Source organism: Mixophyes fleayi, chromosome 1 (genome assembly GCF_038048845.1).
Source record: "Mixophyes fleayi isolate aMixFle1 chromosome 1, aMixFle1.hap1, whole genome shotgun sequence".
NCBI lineage: Eukaryota > Metazoa > Chordata > Amphibia > Anura > Limnodynastidae > Mixophyes > Mixophyes fleayi.
The window spans coordinates 68,927,687-68,946,054 of NC_134402.1; the positions used below are offsets into that span (position 1 = coordinate 68,927,687).

The 18,368-nt window shown below is 38.7% G+C and overlaps 1 protein-coding gene across 2 annotated transcripts in view; it reads right to left on the reverse strand.

The window, feature by feature from the left end:
• Positions 1-18,368, reverse strand: part of SGCZ (sarcoglycan zeta) — an 840,489-nt gene that overhangs the window by 475,844 nt on the left and 346,277 nt on the right. For both annotated transcript variants that reach the window (XM_075196209.1, XM_075196215.1), the window contains exon 3: positions 14,309-14,380. The gene's annotated coding sequence lies outside the window, so the exon portion shown is untranslated. The remainder of the gene's footprint in view (positions 1-14,308; positions 14,381-18,368) is intronic.

The following is an 18,368-nucleotide window of genomic DNA, read 5'->3' on the forward strand; positions in this document are numbered from 1 at the left end:
GGGATTTTTCAGAAGTCAAAAAATATTTGCTTTGAAAAGAAAGGGAATGATAGACCAATTATAAAGCCCTCTGATACTTTGTTTAAAATAATATATTTTTTTTTGCTTCAAATTTCAAAATAATATATATACAATATAATTCTGCAGTCCAGGTAAATTATTGCATAAATAAATAAGAAATTGCACAAATATTATGATCTATACTCGTTAAAATGGAACAGACCTGAATGCCTGGTGAGAATCAATGTCCCTCAACCTGTCTACTGACCAAGACAAAAAAGTCTAAGCTGTCAGAAAAATTGCTTCACCAATTTCACAGCACATTTCACACTATATGGCATGCATTTTATTTATGAACCATTTCATAAAAATTTCATTATTGCTACGGTGAATCATAATACGCTTTCACAAACAAACACTGACCACTCTTGCAGCAGTGCACTCTTCTCTCCAAATGCAAATTGATGTGACATATTATTGTGGTACATTTATAAACTGCAGATGAAGTGGACCTTACTTTATATTGTGCAGTACACCATAGTGCAGATGTCATGGAATATCACAAATAATACTCAATAATTTCAGTGCAAAAGGTGTCCTTATTCATTATCTAAATGCCTTATTAGAGATTGCAACTGTAATATATAGTTGTTAATTGTCTTTTAAGTTTTTCTTCTATACTTAGGGTATTTGGAATAAACAAATATTATCTTCATCGATAAATAATTAAATATAAAAGATGGATATTTCCACTTTTATCAGATTTAAAATGGATACAGGAAATATACTTGGTTTGGTCATGATGCAGTCCTATGCATTTCACAGGTCAGTGTATTCAGTGACTACAAGACAAGATGGACATGTGCTCTGTTCCATTCACATAGAGAAAATAGGTAATAGGTGACAGCAGGGGAAGGCTGGGCTGGGGGGCAGGGGTGCATCTACCCCCTGGAGCGGTCCTACAGTGGGTTACCTTGGGCTGGGTCATTGGACCACCTGCATTTTTTTCATTTAAAATGTTCCTAATAGGCTACTGAGTCAAGTACTGTCCCCCGGGCTAAAATTTACCAGCCCTTCCCTGGGTGACAGATCACTGACACTTAAAAAGGTAACATATTTTACAGGGATCACACAGTACTAAGATGGCTGTCCAATGATTTCAGTTGCAAGAGGTTAATAAACTTAAACTAATTCATCGCAATCATTAATGATCATCTAATACTTTCCCTATTTTATTTCAATTATACCATAATAAAATCAATGTGCTGTTCTTTTTTCATGCAGAAGGAACACATTTAGTGCGATTGGGGGATACTGAAGCTTAGTATAAGTGTCCATTTGCCCCTCAATAAGCTCAACCCCTTCATTAATAAGAAATTCTGTGCACACAGGAAACAATACAATATGAATATCCAGGGCCTGTTTTATTAAGGAATGCTTATATGTGTCGTATTTTGCATTAAAATTGCTCAGCGCATGCCCAGAAATGGACTATAGGCAGGTGTATGCAATTCATCTTCGAGCGCAAAGGACACTTATGACAGGCTATGATTTCATTGATGGAATGGGTAAGGGAATGGGCGTATGCATGTAGTCAATTTACAGTAAGGGCGTGCCAAGATCAAGTGCATGCAGCAGCGCCCGATTCAAGCTTTGGGTATTTCTAAGGTATGTGTTTTTCAATCGTATCACTTGCATCAGCTACAGAACATATGTAAGTGCCAAGTGATAGTGATGATGGTTACATGTGTTTGAAATCAAGAGCAACTGTGAAAATGTACAGTCGATATTAATAACATCATGATAAATGAATTTTATGGAAAAAAAACATTTTTTTTTTATGTTTTTTTCAATAATGACTATGGGCCTGATTCATTAAGGTACTTAAATTAAGAAGAATTTAACTTATGGGAAAAACAGAAAACTAATTTTCACCCCTTGCATTGTAACATGGTTTTGTCCAGGAGACTTAAATAAGAAACTTCTTAATTTAAGTACCTTAATGAATCAGGCCCTATATTTTTAACTAGTGTCAATAATTGAGCCCTTTTTTCTGTGCATTCTGCTGGGACTTTTATTTTCCACATAGGTATTATACATATCCTGCAGTGCAATGTGCCTTTCTCAATACGGCAAGTGCCGTATAGATAGAGTGTACCTAGACCCCTATTCAACAAGAGACATTTCTTCAGATTTGCTTCTAGTTGAATGTGGACCTGCATATGGCCGAATTACATGCGTTTTTAAAAAAAGCACAATACATTAGTTTTGCGTGCCTTAATGAATGAGGCCCCCAATGTTTAAGTCAGATAAAATATATAAATGTACACAACCAGATCAAAAAGGCGTTCAGTATGTAGCACTAATTGAGTGTAACATATATGTGTCAGCAAACACCCCCCTGTCATGTAATCACAATACTTTCATAATAGTGCCAGTGATTACAAAATCTTGATACTGTACATATATCAAAAAATAATGTAACACATTGTAGAAATGATATACTAGCTATGGAACATTTCATCAAATGCACAGTGGATGCAAACTGCAAATACCCTTGGCTTTGCACTCTTCTCACAGGAGATGCACCTGTAAACATAACATTCAAGTCCAACCTCCTGTCACTGCAGAATTACTTTTTAAAGAAAATTTAACTATTGTATTTTTCTCCTAAATTAATGCTTGATTTAGCTTTATTTATTATCTAAATTAATCAGAAGAGTGATGGGACATTAGGAGTGGCTTAAGGTCATGTGTTTTTGAAGCAATTTATTACATTGGTCTAGGTGTGCCTCTCTGATAAAGTGCAACTGGAAGGTACATAATGTATCCCATTACATCCCAAGTATAGGACGAGAGCCTATCTCTGCCAGCTCTGCGCTGGTAAAAAGTAAAAGAATTTTTGCATAATAAAAATGGTTGCACCATTATGAAAAGCAAGAAATGGTTGATGTTCTGACATATAAACAGTTCCCTCTTTACCTACCTTCTTACCACTCTACTAATAATAAATGACACAACAACATTGCTTTGGCAAACAAAAGAGTTTACTAAAACTAAAACATTGTATAGTGGATAAGAAAATGCTAATCAGTTCAGCTAAGACCAATGCTCCTAATATCACAGTGAGGGTCATTTACCCTGTCGATATCAATACATGGGTATCCATTTCACCCGGGCGCACTCTTATCCTTATTCTTGGGTATCCTGTATCCCAAGCTTCAGAGAACCCGTGTTCCTTCGAAGCTGATGGACCGCAGCAGACAAGCCCAAACCCTTGGGAAGTACCTGTACCAAAACCAAAAGCCAATTCTTCAAGGGGAAGCGGGTTCCTCCAGTACATAAATAAAGCTGATGTTAGCCCACCAAGCATAGGCCGCCGACTGCTTATTGTTTTCTGGCAAAACATATCTCAAACCAGCTGCTGTTGGCACCCAAAGCACCAGTGGAAAATGTCTAGTAGTGAACCCAAACCAAAACGTCCCACTAGGGGTATCAGAAAAAAACATTCCCTGAGCAGGTGATAGCACCCAAGGCACCTGCAGATAATCCTCAAAAAAGGCAGGGTAGGCGTACAACTTGCAATGAAGACTAAAGGCCAAACACTATCAGTCAGGGTAATTTATAATGTGGCCTCAGAGAACCCACATAGTGACAAAGCAATGGACATACCCAAGGCTCAATTTGCCTGCTCACTTTAACCCCTTAGAGAGAGAGCAATAGTTACAAACACTCACCTCAGCTTTTAATTTCCCTTGATTTAGTTAATTCCTCACTTATAATTCTCTGCACTCCTTTATAACATTTTAACAATACTACTTGCAAAACTAGGTGCCCCAACTCTTCCCATCGGCCTGTGCAATCTTCTGCAACTACTGCCATATTGTTCTCACTCCTATGCACTTTGATGGAAATTTAGGGGCACAACTCAATCATAGAGGGCTTTTCATAGTGCTTTGGCCATTTTACGCCTCATAAATGAAACCCATAGTTTCTAGTCATAGAAAATAAAGGCATTTTTATAATAATAAGATATTTGCCTTTCATCTAGCAAAACATATTATGTGAATACATTCAGATTAATTTGTGGAAGGACTACAGAAGGGGACTGATTCTGTTATAAGTTTAAAGCACATTGAAAAAGACTGACTAATGTTTGCTCAGTTTGATGTGTAATAATAATTAATTATGATCATTTGTTGATATGTTTGTTCAATCATCATTCCAAGATACATAATTGTTAATGATTTCACAAAAAACAACCAGATCAAGATAATTAAAGCAACAGTTCCTTTATAGAAATTATTTTTTTTCACTCACACTAATTATTATTTTACAGCAATTTCAAGAGTGTTTTAGCGATATTTTGGATATTCAGACAAAATTATTTTTCAAACTACTGCCAATTGTAAAGCTTTATATCAACATACATCAATGGGTTATATTGAAAAGGGGCTCCAAATTTGTAACATTAATGTGCATTTAAATGTTAACTATTACTATTATAGTTTGTAGTGAAAACTCAAACCCTTATAAGTGGTTTGTCAAATAATCCCCAAATATAACATACATGTATATCTACTATCGGAGGCAGTATTATTATGTAAGCAGTGGTGAGTTATTACAAAATTAAGTGAAAAATTACTGCAAATGTCTTATCTGGTTATTGTTTATGGAATCAATGTACCAGTCAGTAAGACTTATTAAGGCTACTGTCATAAGAAACATAGAAGCAGAGATTGCAGCTGCTATGAGATCCAAAGCCCATTTGTATATGTATTGTTTTCACAATTGGGTGCTACATAGAGTCCTTACAAAATTTTGCTACAGGCCTAAAAATGTCTAGCTAGGCCCCAGAATGGTACAGTAGCAGTGATTACGTATTCTTTAACAACTGGCCTAGGAAGAGTATATCCAAAGTTCATTTACGCAATTGAAAAGTGATATAGTTTGTTATTATGTTCAGTGTTTCTACTGACAAGCGCGAAAAGTCTACTATGATAATCCATATCTATGTAGCAGTGATCCAGCTTTTTAAACACACCATGTGGTACCCTCTGAGATATCATGTTGGACTTCTGAAGTTCCGCAAATGAAAAAAACGTAGATGGGATCATAAGTGATGTCAATTCTCTGGACCCTGATTTGCAGGACAATAAGCAGCTCCATATTGGTAGATTCCCAAGAAGATAAGGTAAAGAACAAAGTAAAGTTATGGATATATTCCACTTTAGGAGGAGGTTAAATCAGGGCCAACAGACCAGAGGGTGCTCTGCAGTAGCTGGCCATGGCAGAAATATTTTTCTTTACTAAGTTTATATTTTCAGAGACCACCCTATATGCTAAGATTCAATTAATTCAATGCATTTACACATCCTTTACTAAAAGTTCACTCTGTATAAACTTTAATTTTCTTCCAGAAAAAAAATCCAATGGCTTAAATTGTTCTCTTAGACCTTATATTTCTGTTTTCTTTAAGTTTTAAAAGAGCAAGAAAGCCAGCCCCAATATTTTAGAAAAGTGGTGTAACTGATAGCAAGGTGAGCCTTAAAACTTAATCAACTGTTAGGTAAAGACATACAGAATGTAAAATATATATATATATATATATATATATCTATATATATATATATATATATATATATATATATATATATATATATACCTGCTAATTAATTAATTAAAAGTCACACTTCAAACATGCTTTTCTGTTGTGGTATTGGACAAGATGTTCAGTCTTAAAATATATCACAACACTCAACATTTCATGTTATTATATCTGCACTACCACCAGAGCTGGATTAAGGCTTTGGGGGGCCCGGGGCACTTAAAACAGGGGGGCCCCCAAGATCTGAAATTAAGAACATTGGGGCATATTCAATTGAGCTGTTTCCGCGGTGCGTTAAAACTACTACCGTTAAGCTGTATTTCAGCTCGCGGCTCACGGAGCTGCGAGCTGAAATCCAGCAAGAAAAATACCGTAATAACGTTTTTTTCGCGCACTATTACCGTTATTACGGTAATAGTGCGCGGACCACAAGATTTTCGGCGTTTCCGCCAACAATTGAATATGCCCCATAGTGTCATCATGCACAAGAAAGCGTTACAAGTAGGTGGTGAATATTAAAAAGACAATCTGACCAATTCTATCATAAAAGGAATATTTATCTAACATGTATCCAAAAATAATAGTGAAAAAATAAAATGTTTTATATATTATATGTATCTATACATACACACACATATATACAATACCACAGATACATATGTATATACACACGTATATATATATATATATATATATATATATATATATATATATATATATATATATATATATATATATGTTACAACTACTTACAGCTACCTCTACTTCTTCTGGAAAGCTGGCTAGGTCCACAAAGATGTGAAGCAATGATGGCTAGCTGTAATATATATTAATATTAGTACAGGTACTTGGAAATTGTACAGGCACCTCCGTATAAAACGCATGTAATATAACACCATTGGGTATAAGGCTATTAGCATTGACACATCCTGCATTACGACACCTACAGCCCACAATATGACATAGCTCATCCAGAGAGCTCGCCTAGGTTGTCTGCACAAGAAAAATCATTGTTTTCACAAGCTAAAATACTGTACATTAAAACAATCATAAAAACCCCACATTAAAATGGGTATTGAAACCGCACATTAAAACTAGCAATGATACTGCACATTAAAACTAACATAAAAAATAAACATTGATAACATAACACCAATTTTGACTATAAATTTCTGTGTGTATATATGTGTGTAGCTATGTATGTATGTATGTATGTATGTATGTATGTGTATATATATATATATATATATATATATCACGCAGCAACTATGTTATGGGATCCTCTATTTTATTAATCATCATTAAAGTAATTATCGAAGTCTGCCACTTATATTAAAACTTTAAATAGATTACATTTATATATATATATATATATATATATATATATATATGTAATCTATAGATCACATATTTATATATATATATATATATATATATATATATATATATATATATATATATATATATATATATATGCATATATATATATATATATATATATATATATATATATATATATATATATATATATGTAATCTATTTAAAGTTTTAATATAAGTGGCAGACTTCGATAATTACTTTAATGATGATTAATAAAATAGAGTACCCCATAACATAGTTGCTGCGTGATATATATATATATATATATATATATATATATATATATATATATATATATATATATTCACCCATTCAAGCTTTAATATAAGCTCCTCCAGCAGGTGCTGCTGTACTATTGGCACACGGAGTGTGTGCATGCAGCAGGGGACCCCCGCAGCCGCATCTGACAGCAACTGACAGGCAGGAGCGGTTTGGGAACATAAAGTGGCCCTGGAAAAATTTCTGAAAGTGGCCTCATGGAGCCAGGACCAAATAAATGGTAGGCGGAGCCAATACAACAGTAGGTGGAGATAGCACAGTTTTAGCCCTATCCACAACAGTATTAAACGAGGCAAATGCAAAATGTAGTGGTAGCCAGAATCCGCCTGTCACAGCTGGCGGAGCTAACACTTAAGTAGGCAAAGCATTTCACTGGTAGGCACAGCAAACACAGGTAGGCAGAGTCAGCACACCAGTGGTTATGTGAGAGGAGCAGCTTAATCCAGGAAAAGGGAGATCCCATTATTAGCATTAATTTAATAGTAGTTGGATCTCCCAGCATTTCAAAAGTCTCCCTAACGGTCAGGGCCTGATCAACCACTAGGCTGACCAGGCTGCAGCCTGGGGCGCTGGGTCCCGGGGGGCGCTGCCTTGTGGGTTTTTTTTTTTTTTTTTTTATTTATTTATTATTTTTTTTTCGGGGTGGGGGAGGGGGGGGGGTCGCCGCGGGGGAGTGGAGGGCTCGACAATCAAAAGCAATGGTGGTCAGTGGTTAGCAACACACAGCCAATCGCCAGGCTGCCTGTTGCTGTGCAGCAGACAGGTAGCAGGACGTCTTCACTTCCTATCTGCTGATCTGAGGAGAGGAGCGATGCTGGCACAACTACAGGTAATTGAAGGGGGAACTGCCCTGCATATCTATAGGGAGGGGGGGGGAACTGCCCTGCATATCTATAGGGAGGGGGGGAACTGCCCTGCATATCTATAGGGAGGGGGGAACTGCCCTGCATATCTATAGGGAGGGGGGGGAACTGCCCTGCATATCTATAGGGAGGGGGGGAACTGCCCTGCATATCTATAGGGAGGGGGGGAACTGCCCTGCATATCTATAGGGAGGGGGGGGAACTGCCCTGCATATCTATAGGGGGGAACTGCCCTGCATATCTATAGGGGGGGGGAACTGCCCTGCATATCTATAGGGAGGGGGGGGAACTGCCCTGCATATCTATAGAGAGGGGGGGGAACTGCCCTGCATATCTATAGGGAGGGGGGGGGACTGCCCTGCATATCTATAGGGAGGGGGGGGAACTGCCCTGCATATCTATAGGGAGGGGGGGGAACTGCCCTGCATATCTATAGGGAGGGGGGGGGGAACTGCCCTGCATATCTATAGGGAGGGGGGAACTGCCCTGCATATCTATAGGGAGGGGGGGAACTGCCCTGCATATCTATAGGGAGGGGGAGAACTGCCCTGCATATCTATAGGGAGGGGTAACTGCCCTGCTTATCTATAGGAAGGGGGGGGGAACTACCCTGCATATCTATAGGGAGGGGGGGAACTACCCTGCATATCTATAGGGAGGGGGGAACTACACTGCATATCTATAGAGAGGGGGGGGAACTACCCTGCATATCTATAGGGAGGGGGGGACTACCCTGCATATCTATAGGGAGGGAGAGGGGGGACTGTCATGCATATGTATAGGGAGGGAGAGGGGGACTGTCATACAAATCTATAGGGTGGGAGGGGGGGGGCTGCCATGAAAATCTATAGGGAGGGAGAGAGGTTGATATGTATGAAGGAGGGCAGAGGAGGGGGGCTGATATATGTGACTGGGGGAGTTTTGATGTGACAGGGGGGATAGCTAGCTAGCAGAGTGGAGGTAAGGAAAATAGCTGCAAGGGGGATGGATGCAGGATGGGAGGTAAAGAAAATGGCTGCAGCAGGGGTTAAGGAAAATGGCTGTGGGGGGGGGGGGTTGTGGTTAAGGAAAATGGCTGCAGGGGGTATTTAAAAAATACAGCAGCTTTGGGGGGCAGAATCTCATGATTGTGTGGTGGTCACTTGGGTGGTCTCAGCAATCACTAGAATACTAAATATTAGTGAGATGGGGCTGGTAGAGGTTTGTATTTGATTGACAACAAATATTCAGATATTGCTTATATATGCCTGTCCAATGGGGTACTTTTAGCTGGCCATAACAGAGTGTTTTGTTTTAACTAAAGGGCCTAATCATTCAGGGTTTGCATTATAATACATTTTTGCATTTTCAAAACAGGACGCCAACTTTCCAGAAGCCAGCGAGAGGATAACAAAGTTGCAAGAGAGAAGAGCAAGAACAGGTAAGAGACAATGACACAATCTGTCTAAATTTGAATGCTGGAGAATACACCTGAACATTCATATTCAGGAGTGTTCCTATACACCTATATATTCGGAGGAGGGGGAAGGGGGGGGCGCTGCGGCCGTATTAGCCTAGGGCGGCCAGAACCCTTAATCAGGCCCTGCTAACGGTATAATAAAAAAAAAAAAACATTGCCTTTGCCTACCTATATGCAAACCTTTAGGGTGTTCCAACCATGGTGGAGTGTACCCTAACCCTCAAGAACACGTTCCACCCTCCCAATGCCCTCTCTGCCTCCTTATAGGGTTAGTAGTGGGATTTCAAAGAAAAAAACCCACATACTTTTATGTAAAACTGTGATTACTTGTAAAACACATTAGCATGAACAATTTAAAAAAAAGCTTTTTTTTTCAAATTAAATGAAAAAAGTCCCATGGATGCACCATAAAAAATGTATTGCAATGTTTCTGTTCTGCGTGATAATTTGTCCAGTATTAGTGATACTTATGCATTACAAAGTGCATCCTAGTGACCGTCATACAATATAACGAGCAACCTAGTGACCGCCATGCAATGCAAAGACCATTATTGTGCCCTCCATGCAATGCAAAGAGCATTCCTATGACCGGCATACAATACAGAGAGCATTCCTATGACCACCATACAATACAGAGAGCATTCCTATGACCACCATACAATGCAGAGAGCATTCCTATGACCACCATACAATACAGAGAGCATTCCAATGACCACCAAACAGAGAGCATCCTAGTGACCCCATATAATAACATGTGCATTTTTGTGACTGCCACACATACCACCCTCAAGATCATGAATTAACACCCTTTCAAAATGATTAACTCCAGCCTCATTATAACAATCCCTTCATAATCATTAACTCCTTCATGCAGTTTAATTATTTTTCCTGAAGTCATCAATTAAGTATATATATATATATATATATATATATATATATATATATATATATATATATATATATATATTCATTAATCCCCTTCATTACCTCCCTCAATTGCATCAAAAGACTATAATGCATGCCAAGGGTGTCTGCACCAGTGTTTGTGTGCCCAGTGTCTGTACTAGTGTATGTGTGCCCCGTGTCAGCGTGCCAAGTGTCTGTACCTGTGTATGTGTGCCTAGTGTCAGCGTGCCAAGTGTCTGTACCTGTGTATGTGTGCCTAGTGTCAGCGTGCTAAGTATCTGTACCTGTGTATGTGTGCCCAGTGTCAGCGTGCCAAGTGTCTGTACCTGTGTATGTGTGCATAGTGTCAGCGTGCCAAGTGTCTGTACCTGTGTATGTGTGCCTAGTGTCAGCCTGCCAAGTGTCTGTACCTGTGTATGTGTGCCCAATGTCAGTGTGCCAAGTGTCTGTACCTGTGTATGTGTGCCTAGTGTCAGCGTGCCAAGTGTCTGTACCTGTGTATGTGTGCCTAGTGTGTGTACCAGTATATGTGTGCCCAGTGTAAGTGTGCCCAGTGTGTGTGTGCCTATTGTATATATCAGTGTATGTGTGTCCCTGTAGTTCTTGAAAATTACTCACCTTAAGATACCAAGCTGTTGTCCAGGACGACAGGGCGCAGCCACAGGTCAGAAGTGGGCCCCACCGCAGAGTTTGAACAGGAGTGGCCATCAGACGTGAGGTAGGGGCCGTGCACTGTATCAATAGACTGCACAGTCCCCACTTTGAAAAGGGAACAAGGAGAGACTAATGTAGGGCCAGCTGCACATTCATTCATTACTTAGTCAGCCTCCGCGTCCATCCTCCCGCGTAGTGCCCCCGCACCAAGCGCTGACGTGCGCACTACGTGTACTTGGGGGAAAAATAATTAATTCAAAACTGAGCCTGCCTCTGGGCGGTGCTGCAGGGTACCCCTCCCTCCCCCTTGCGCCGACTGCCGGCACACACGCCGGGTGTATTTAAAAAAAAAAAAAAAATCACTCGTTACTGAGGCAGCCTCCGGGCAGCCTCTATAGGGTACCTGCCTATTACTAATCCGCCGCTGCTGACAGGTGAGATGATGCGGGCAGCGGCGGGGGGCCCTTGGAGAGAGGGTGGGCCCAGGGCACGTGCCCCCTGTGCCCCCCCCCTTAATCCGGCCATGACTACCACCAAGATGTAGGTTCTGTCGAAGCTTTAAAAATAATGGAGGACTTCGACTAAGGGGAGGGACACATTAATAAAATAATTTATGTAGGTGGTATGTCTAAATGCTTAGAAGCAGATTTGTGTCCAATTAATTCAGTACCAGATTATTTGGGGATACATTTTTTCAGTTTGAACTGGCAGATGATTTTTCAAAACACATTTTGCAGAGCTCTTCCCTCTTCACAATGTCTTACCAGATCTGAATTACAAATTTATCAACATACATTTATATAAAGACAATAAAAAAGAAACAGAATCACCAGGTATGATACAGGGGTGCTGCCCATTCCCTCTCCCTCTTGCAGTAACACCAAACCTTCTTATATAACCTTATATAAATAAACTCTAAAAATCAAGAGATGGAATAATAGGCGCTCTCCAGATAACAACCAATAACACACAAGTCCTGTTGCGTTAAAATATCCCAAAAGTCTCTTGATATTTCTATGGTAGTCTCAAAAAAGGAAATTAATCACAAGTATCTTTTTCTCCATATAGCAATCTCAGAATTGAAAAATCAATCAATCCTTCTTGTGCGCATGTAGCTATACTAACAAGATTTAAGTATAAAACGCATAAGATGCATATTGGGGTGAAGTGATTTCCTAACAACTTTACTACTTCGTGATGAGGAGCGCGTTTAATACTTCAATCTTGTGAGGATAGCTACATGCAGACAAGAAGGATTGATTGATTTTTCTATTCTGAGATTTTAAATGGAGTAATAGAGACTCATGTGATTAATTTCCTTTTTTGAGACTGTCATAGGAATATCAAGAGACTTTTGTGATATTATATTGCAACAGGACCTGTGTTCTATTGCTTGTTATACATTTATATAAAGGCAAATGTTAAACAAACATAATACCATGCTGGCAGGTATATATAGATGTATAGTCATGTCAAAGAATCTGTAATACTCAATGGTAATAGTTATTTATGTTTAAATACTTATTTCATGGTCCCAAACTGATATAACAAAAGAACAAGATAGATGTAACAATGCTCTGGCTCCACCCAGACAACATATTGTTATATCAACTGATGTATTTTTTTCAACACAGATTTGTATTGTTTTTATTTTCATTAGTGCCATTGGCTATATAGGTATACAAATATTAAGACATTACAGTGATATCATTCATTGTATTATTATAATGTAATGATTGGCGCAAAATCCCAATTCGTGAGATTTTTGTTTTCTGTATATGTCATTTTTGCTACAGCATACTGATTAGTGCAGTGATTGTAAGATTTCTGGGATGAATCAGCTCTGGGATCCTACGAATCAGAGCAAATCATCAGGATTCACAGATTTGGTAGAAATATATTTGCAAACATTAAGGTATAATTCAAGTGAATCACAGCAAAGTGCATTTTGGTGGATTCATATATCTCTAGTGAGAAGAGGGGCTCCAATACCCGTAAAAGGCAACTGATTTACACACACACTAAAAAACAAATAAAAAAAAAAGTGAACATGTCCAAACTATATAAATTTTATTTTCATGGTTTACTTCACTTTTTGTAGATCAAGTATGCCAACGAGCAGATCAAATAAGGGAATCTTAGGAGACCTCAAGGCAAATTTAAGTATACAGCATAAAACCACACAGACAAGGTAAACAGAGATAAGATGACCGTGGTGAAAGAACACAGAGGCAATACATAGGGATGACTTTTCTTTAAATATATAATTATCTATAAATGACAGGGATAGTTTCGACTTTTCTACAGAGATAAAGGGTATAGCAATTCCAAAACAAACAGAAAAATTTCAGTTTTAAATATTTTCCCCCCCGAATAAGTTTTAAACTATTAAAGCTAATTATATGGTTTCAAAGATTACAGTGCTTACACTAGAGGCAGCCATATAAAGTTGTGCTTAGACAATTGTTTTATTGCACAAGGTTATTGTACAGTATCAGTAGTCAAGCAATGTATAACAATACAAATGATTAAGCATTCAGAAGAATTCTCTAATGTATATTCTGATCTGTCACACAAACACACAGGAAACAACTGTTTCATCAAAAAAGTTACAGGGCAATCTGGATAAATAAATAAATAAACAATCCGTCTATTTTGTATTCCTAAAATCTGTTCTTCCATGATAACATACCCATCAGGTTAATTTATGCCAAAAAAATTCTATTTTTTTTTCCTTTGTTTTTATGCTTAAAAATAAGAAAAAAAAAAGCATTAACTTCAGCCATGCATTTTTATACATAGCATATGCTATAAATGTATGTACAGATTTCAAAAAATGGCAACCATATGGCATGAATAAATAACTCCCGTAGAGTATATATGCTAGAAATATAAGGAAAACAATAAGACTGTGCGATGGTAGTATGTAACCCTGCAGAGTTCTTCTTTCTACTGTTTAAACAATATGATGAAAAGACTCAAAGTGTTCAGTGGAGATAATGCTAATCAACAATGAATAATCTCTCCTGAAACACAACTATTATCATAATCTTATTAGAAACCAACATTGCCGTTTTAGTTTTGCATCCACAGTTCTAATACCCATGGCAAGATGTAAAAGAAAATGTGATATCTGTTATTAAACAGATATGCTCCTACCTCAGTACATTGGTGATAGCTCAGATCTCCCCCCAATGTACTTTGTCTTCAAGTTATACTTCAGCCACCACCCTATGAAAAATGACAAAAAATCATATGTCAAAAACATTGGCAATCACGATACGTTTTATACAAATCTCGTGGTCTCGCTCCCAAAAGCATTGACACGCATATTTTAAATAATATTCAGTATATTTCAGATCATTAGTAAAAGACATGGTCAAAAAGGAATTTTCAAGTATGTTAATTAGAATAACAACTATTAAGAAGTAGTAATTTACATATTTTTAGTTTTCATTTAAAAAAATTCATCACAAGTTCTCATAGTTATGTTGATCAAGGCATTTGGATTCTGGTGTGTCTCTTATCAAAGTCTGTGCTTTTGTTAACTATCTCCCTCTCCATGTGTTTGAGGGCAGATAGGTACTGGTACCCACAGCACCAGATGGAAGGTGATCACGGGAGGTGAAGAAGTGTTCCTTAGTGGTTGATCATTTCTATGACATCTGTAACATCTCCCTTTCTTTTTTGTGAGTATTATGACACAGCTAAAAGTTTACTATACATCTATAAATTGAGTCTGTCAGGGGTCTGTAGCTGATGCCCACTCTGGGAATAAACAGTGCTGTTTTGGGTAGGGTTTGTGTAGCTTTAATAGGTGTTGATGAGCTGTACTGTGGAATACCCGATGCTGTATGTGGAATACTCTCCACCATTGTTGATTGTTCCATGCTTTTGTTCTGACAGCTCTCTGCTATAATGACATGTGGTCTTTTAACTTCCTGACCTGACAGTGGCACTATTGGATTGCGTGACTACACTGTCAGGCAGGGCAGGACGCCCGCTGAAGTCTGGCATTGCTGATCATTTTGCTACTTGCAAGTCCACGCGATTACACCTGTCAAGAATACCGTCCACATCCACAATGTAAAAGCGTGGTGCAACCTTCCTCACACAGAAACCTAGCCTCCAGCTGTCTGTGCAATCTACAGGAAGTTACTTTGTGATGAAACAAGTTTGATAGCACCTTAACCAGCATGTCCCTCATTCCTCACAAAATGTGGAATATAATGTGTACTTTTTATAGCCCTGTTTTTGTTCCCCAGCTCAACAGAGTACAACTTCAGTGTCTAATTACATATGGATAAGTGAACATTGTAGCCATGCCTATACAAGAGACTTCTTCATTCCATGTTACCCATTGGAAAAATGTGTTTATTGTTAATTCAGTGATGCTAGTATACATTGTTCTCAAATTGAACCAAGGTGGGTTATGGGTAACAATCAGGTGGTGTCCAGGATACATACAAGTGATGGGGCTGGAGCTGCATTCATTCTCCCCCTCCTTTCTCTAGAGGAAGCATGGAACAGCTGAGGACCCTGTGACATCACAAAGTAGTGTAAGGGGTCAATTTCAGGAGGGACTGACTGCCATCCTATCTTTGGAGGTGGGGGAGGCGAATTAGTATCCATTGTCCTTCACAGGACTAGTGCAGAGAATTGTCTGGAACCCAGCAGGGGAGCCCAGTTGGAAGCACAGCTCATCTCCACTCCCCCTCTAACCTCCTGATCCAGCATCCACCAATATTTAAGAGGATGAGAGCCAGGCAGTAGTTTCACCAGGGAGGGGAAAGGTCTGTGGAAATTTGACCCTGTATATAAGGAGCCACTTGGGGGGGGGGTGGGGGGTTGTTCATTCTGTGGATTGATTCCTGGAAGGTGCAAGGTCTAGTGTTGCACTGCCATTCTTTACCAGTGGACTACATTTGCAGATCCATGGGGCTTCAACTCTGGACAGTCAGGTGACTGTAACGCCTTAAGCTAATGGGTTAAGGGACAGATGATGTGATAAATCTTCCTGGCATTTAATTTCTGTGTGTATATAACATTTTAGTGATTGTTTTCATTACAATAAATGTATTGTTTTAATTTCTAACTGCATTTGCCTGAGTGAGTATAGGAACCTTAGAAGATACTGGGTAGGCTTCCCTGGCATAGTAAGGCACCCGTGGATGACCAGCCAGTGGGAAGTGGGTAAATTTGTGCTAGACAAACCCGGTAACTTCACAGGCTTCATCCGGACTGGTTCGCAGATACTAAGTTCCGGCTGATGAATGTTATCCCAATTTTGAAATCTGCTTCCTATTCTGTAGTTTCTCTGGTATACCTTGTATCACACTTGACTGAAGTATTGTGTTGGCAACTGGCAAGGAAGTCTTAAGTCTCCTCAACATCAGGCACTGCACTGGACTACTTCCATACATCTGTTGACCTTCCACATACCTGTATTGTTACAGTCAGCTATTCTGCATAGATTTTGTAATATCTTGACAGCTGATTCAGTCTGTTTGATTTTAGATGACGTGGAGATGATGTGACATGTACAAACTCCTATTCAGTGGCAAACTGCCTAAACTACTCACATGCAAATTGTGGTCCGTTTTCGGAAATGACCTCATCAGGCTGGCCATAATGTGCAAATTGTGACTTGTAGCATTTGATTGTTGTCTCTGAAGATAGGTATGGGAGTAGCTCAACTTCCCTTAAATCAGTGTAGTGGTCAAGTATCAAAAGAAATGCCTTGCATGCCTATGTAAACAAATCCATGCTGACATGGATGTGTTGGTATCTCATGTGACATCATTGTTTCTTTATGTTGTACATGTACATATTCATTACATGCTGAACAGTTGCTGACAAAGTTTTTGATCTCACTTTGATGTTGGGCCAATACAATTTATCATTCGATTGTCTGTAACATGCATCACTTCCAATGTGGCCTGAATGTGTGCGTGCTAGCGTTTCTCTGGCCTTAAAGATTTAAGTATAATGACCCTTGGTCTTTTATACAGGATACCATTCTGTACTCTGATTTCATCTATCAATGACCAGTAGTCCTTCACTGAGAGTGGGGTCTGCTGTTTCAAGTCTGGCTTTCCAGCCAGCACAAGGGACTTCTGCATCTGCAAACTTTCATCATTGATGGAATGCTGCATGATAAGTCACTGATCTGTGACATTCAGATACTTTGCTTCGTTGATCTGTGCAATGTCAGCCTGCACATGGTGCACTGTACAAACTGTATGTTGACACTGGTTGGCTCCTGATTTCTTATTCATAGCTGTTGCTCTGCTGAGAGTGATACTGACATACATCCCATGGCCTGGCTTGTAGATTGCTTTGAGGTTGTAATGCTGCAATTAATGCTCAGGTAGTCCCTTTTAATCTGTACATATATCTGATTGGTTGCAGTCAATGCTCTTGAAGCAAATGCTGACCCTCTTGCATCAGGCAACCCTCCCATGTCCCACTTGCCACTCAAATTGACATTCATTTGCATCCCCTCTTGGGGAGGAATACTGTTAGCAGTTGCCATAATAATGTGCTCTCTCTCTCTTCAAAATAGCTACAAACTTGATCTCAATGGGAAGGTGCTTGTAATTTCAATCACACAGACCTTGCAGAAGGCTTACCAGAATCCTGAGTGTTACATTTGCAGCAATCAGCATCAGTTGTGGGCTGGATAACTTCTGACAATGTGTTTTGGATGCATGCAATAAGGACTCACATATAAACTGCTAGATAATTGAAGCCATGTTAAAACAGGAACAGAACACAAACACATCCAGGTCAAAGGTAAAGCCTGGCAAAATTAACAAATAACATTGCACCACAGGGTGGGGCCAGACATAAGGATAACATCTGTAACAGTAATCTTTTAATATATTACTGGTCTTGCTATTTATAATAAGTGGTAGAGTATTTCCTGTATTCAATATGAGGAAATCATAATGGATGTCTAAATAAAAAATAAAATAACATAATAAATTCATGTGATATGCATAACATAGTTTTGGTCACATCTTTGCATTAAATTGTTTTCATGTGATTTTTCTTGTTTACAAAGCATACCTTAAGCCCCTTTCTTAAAAAGAAAAAGAAAAAAATAGATTCTTACACAGCATGACACTGTATATTAATGAACCAGACTTATGCACCATTAAATTGCATATAAAATTATAACAGGCAGAAACATAAAAATAGTAATGAAAAAGTCTAA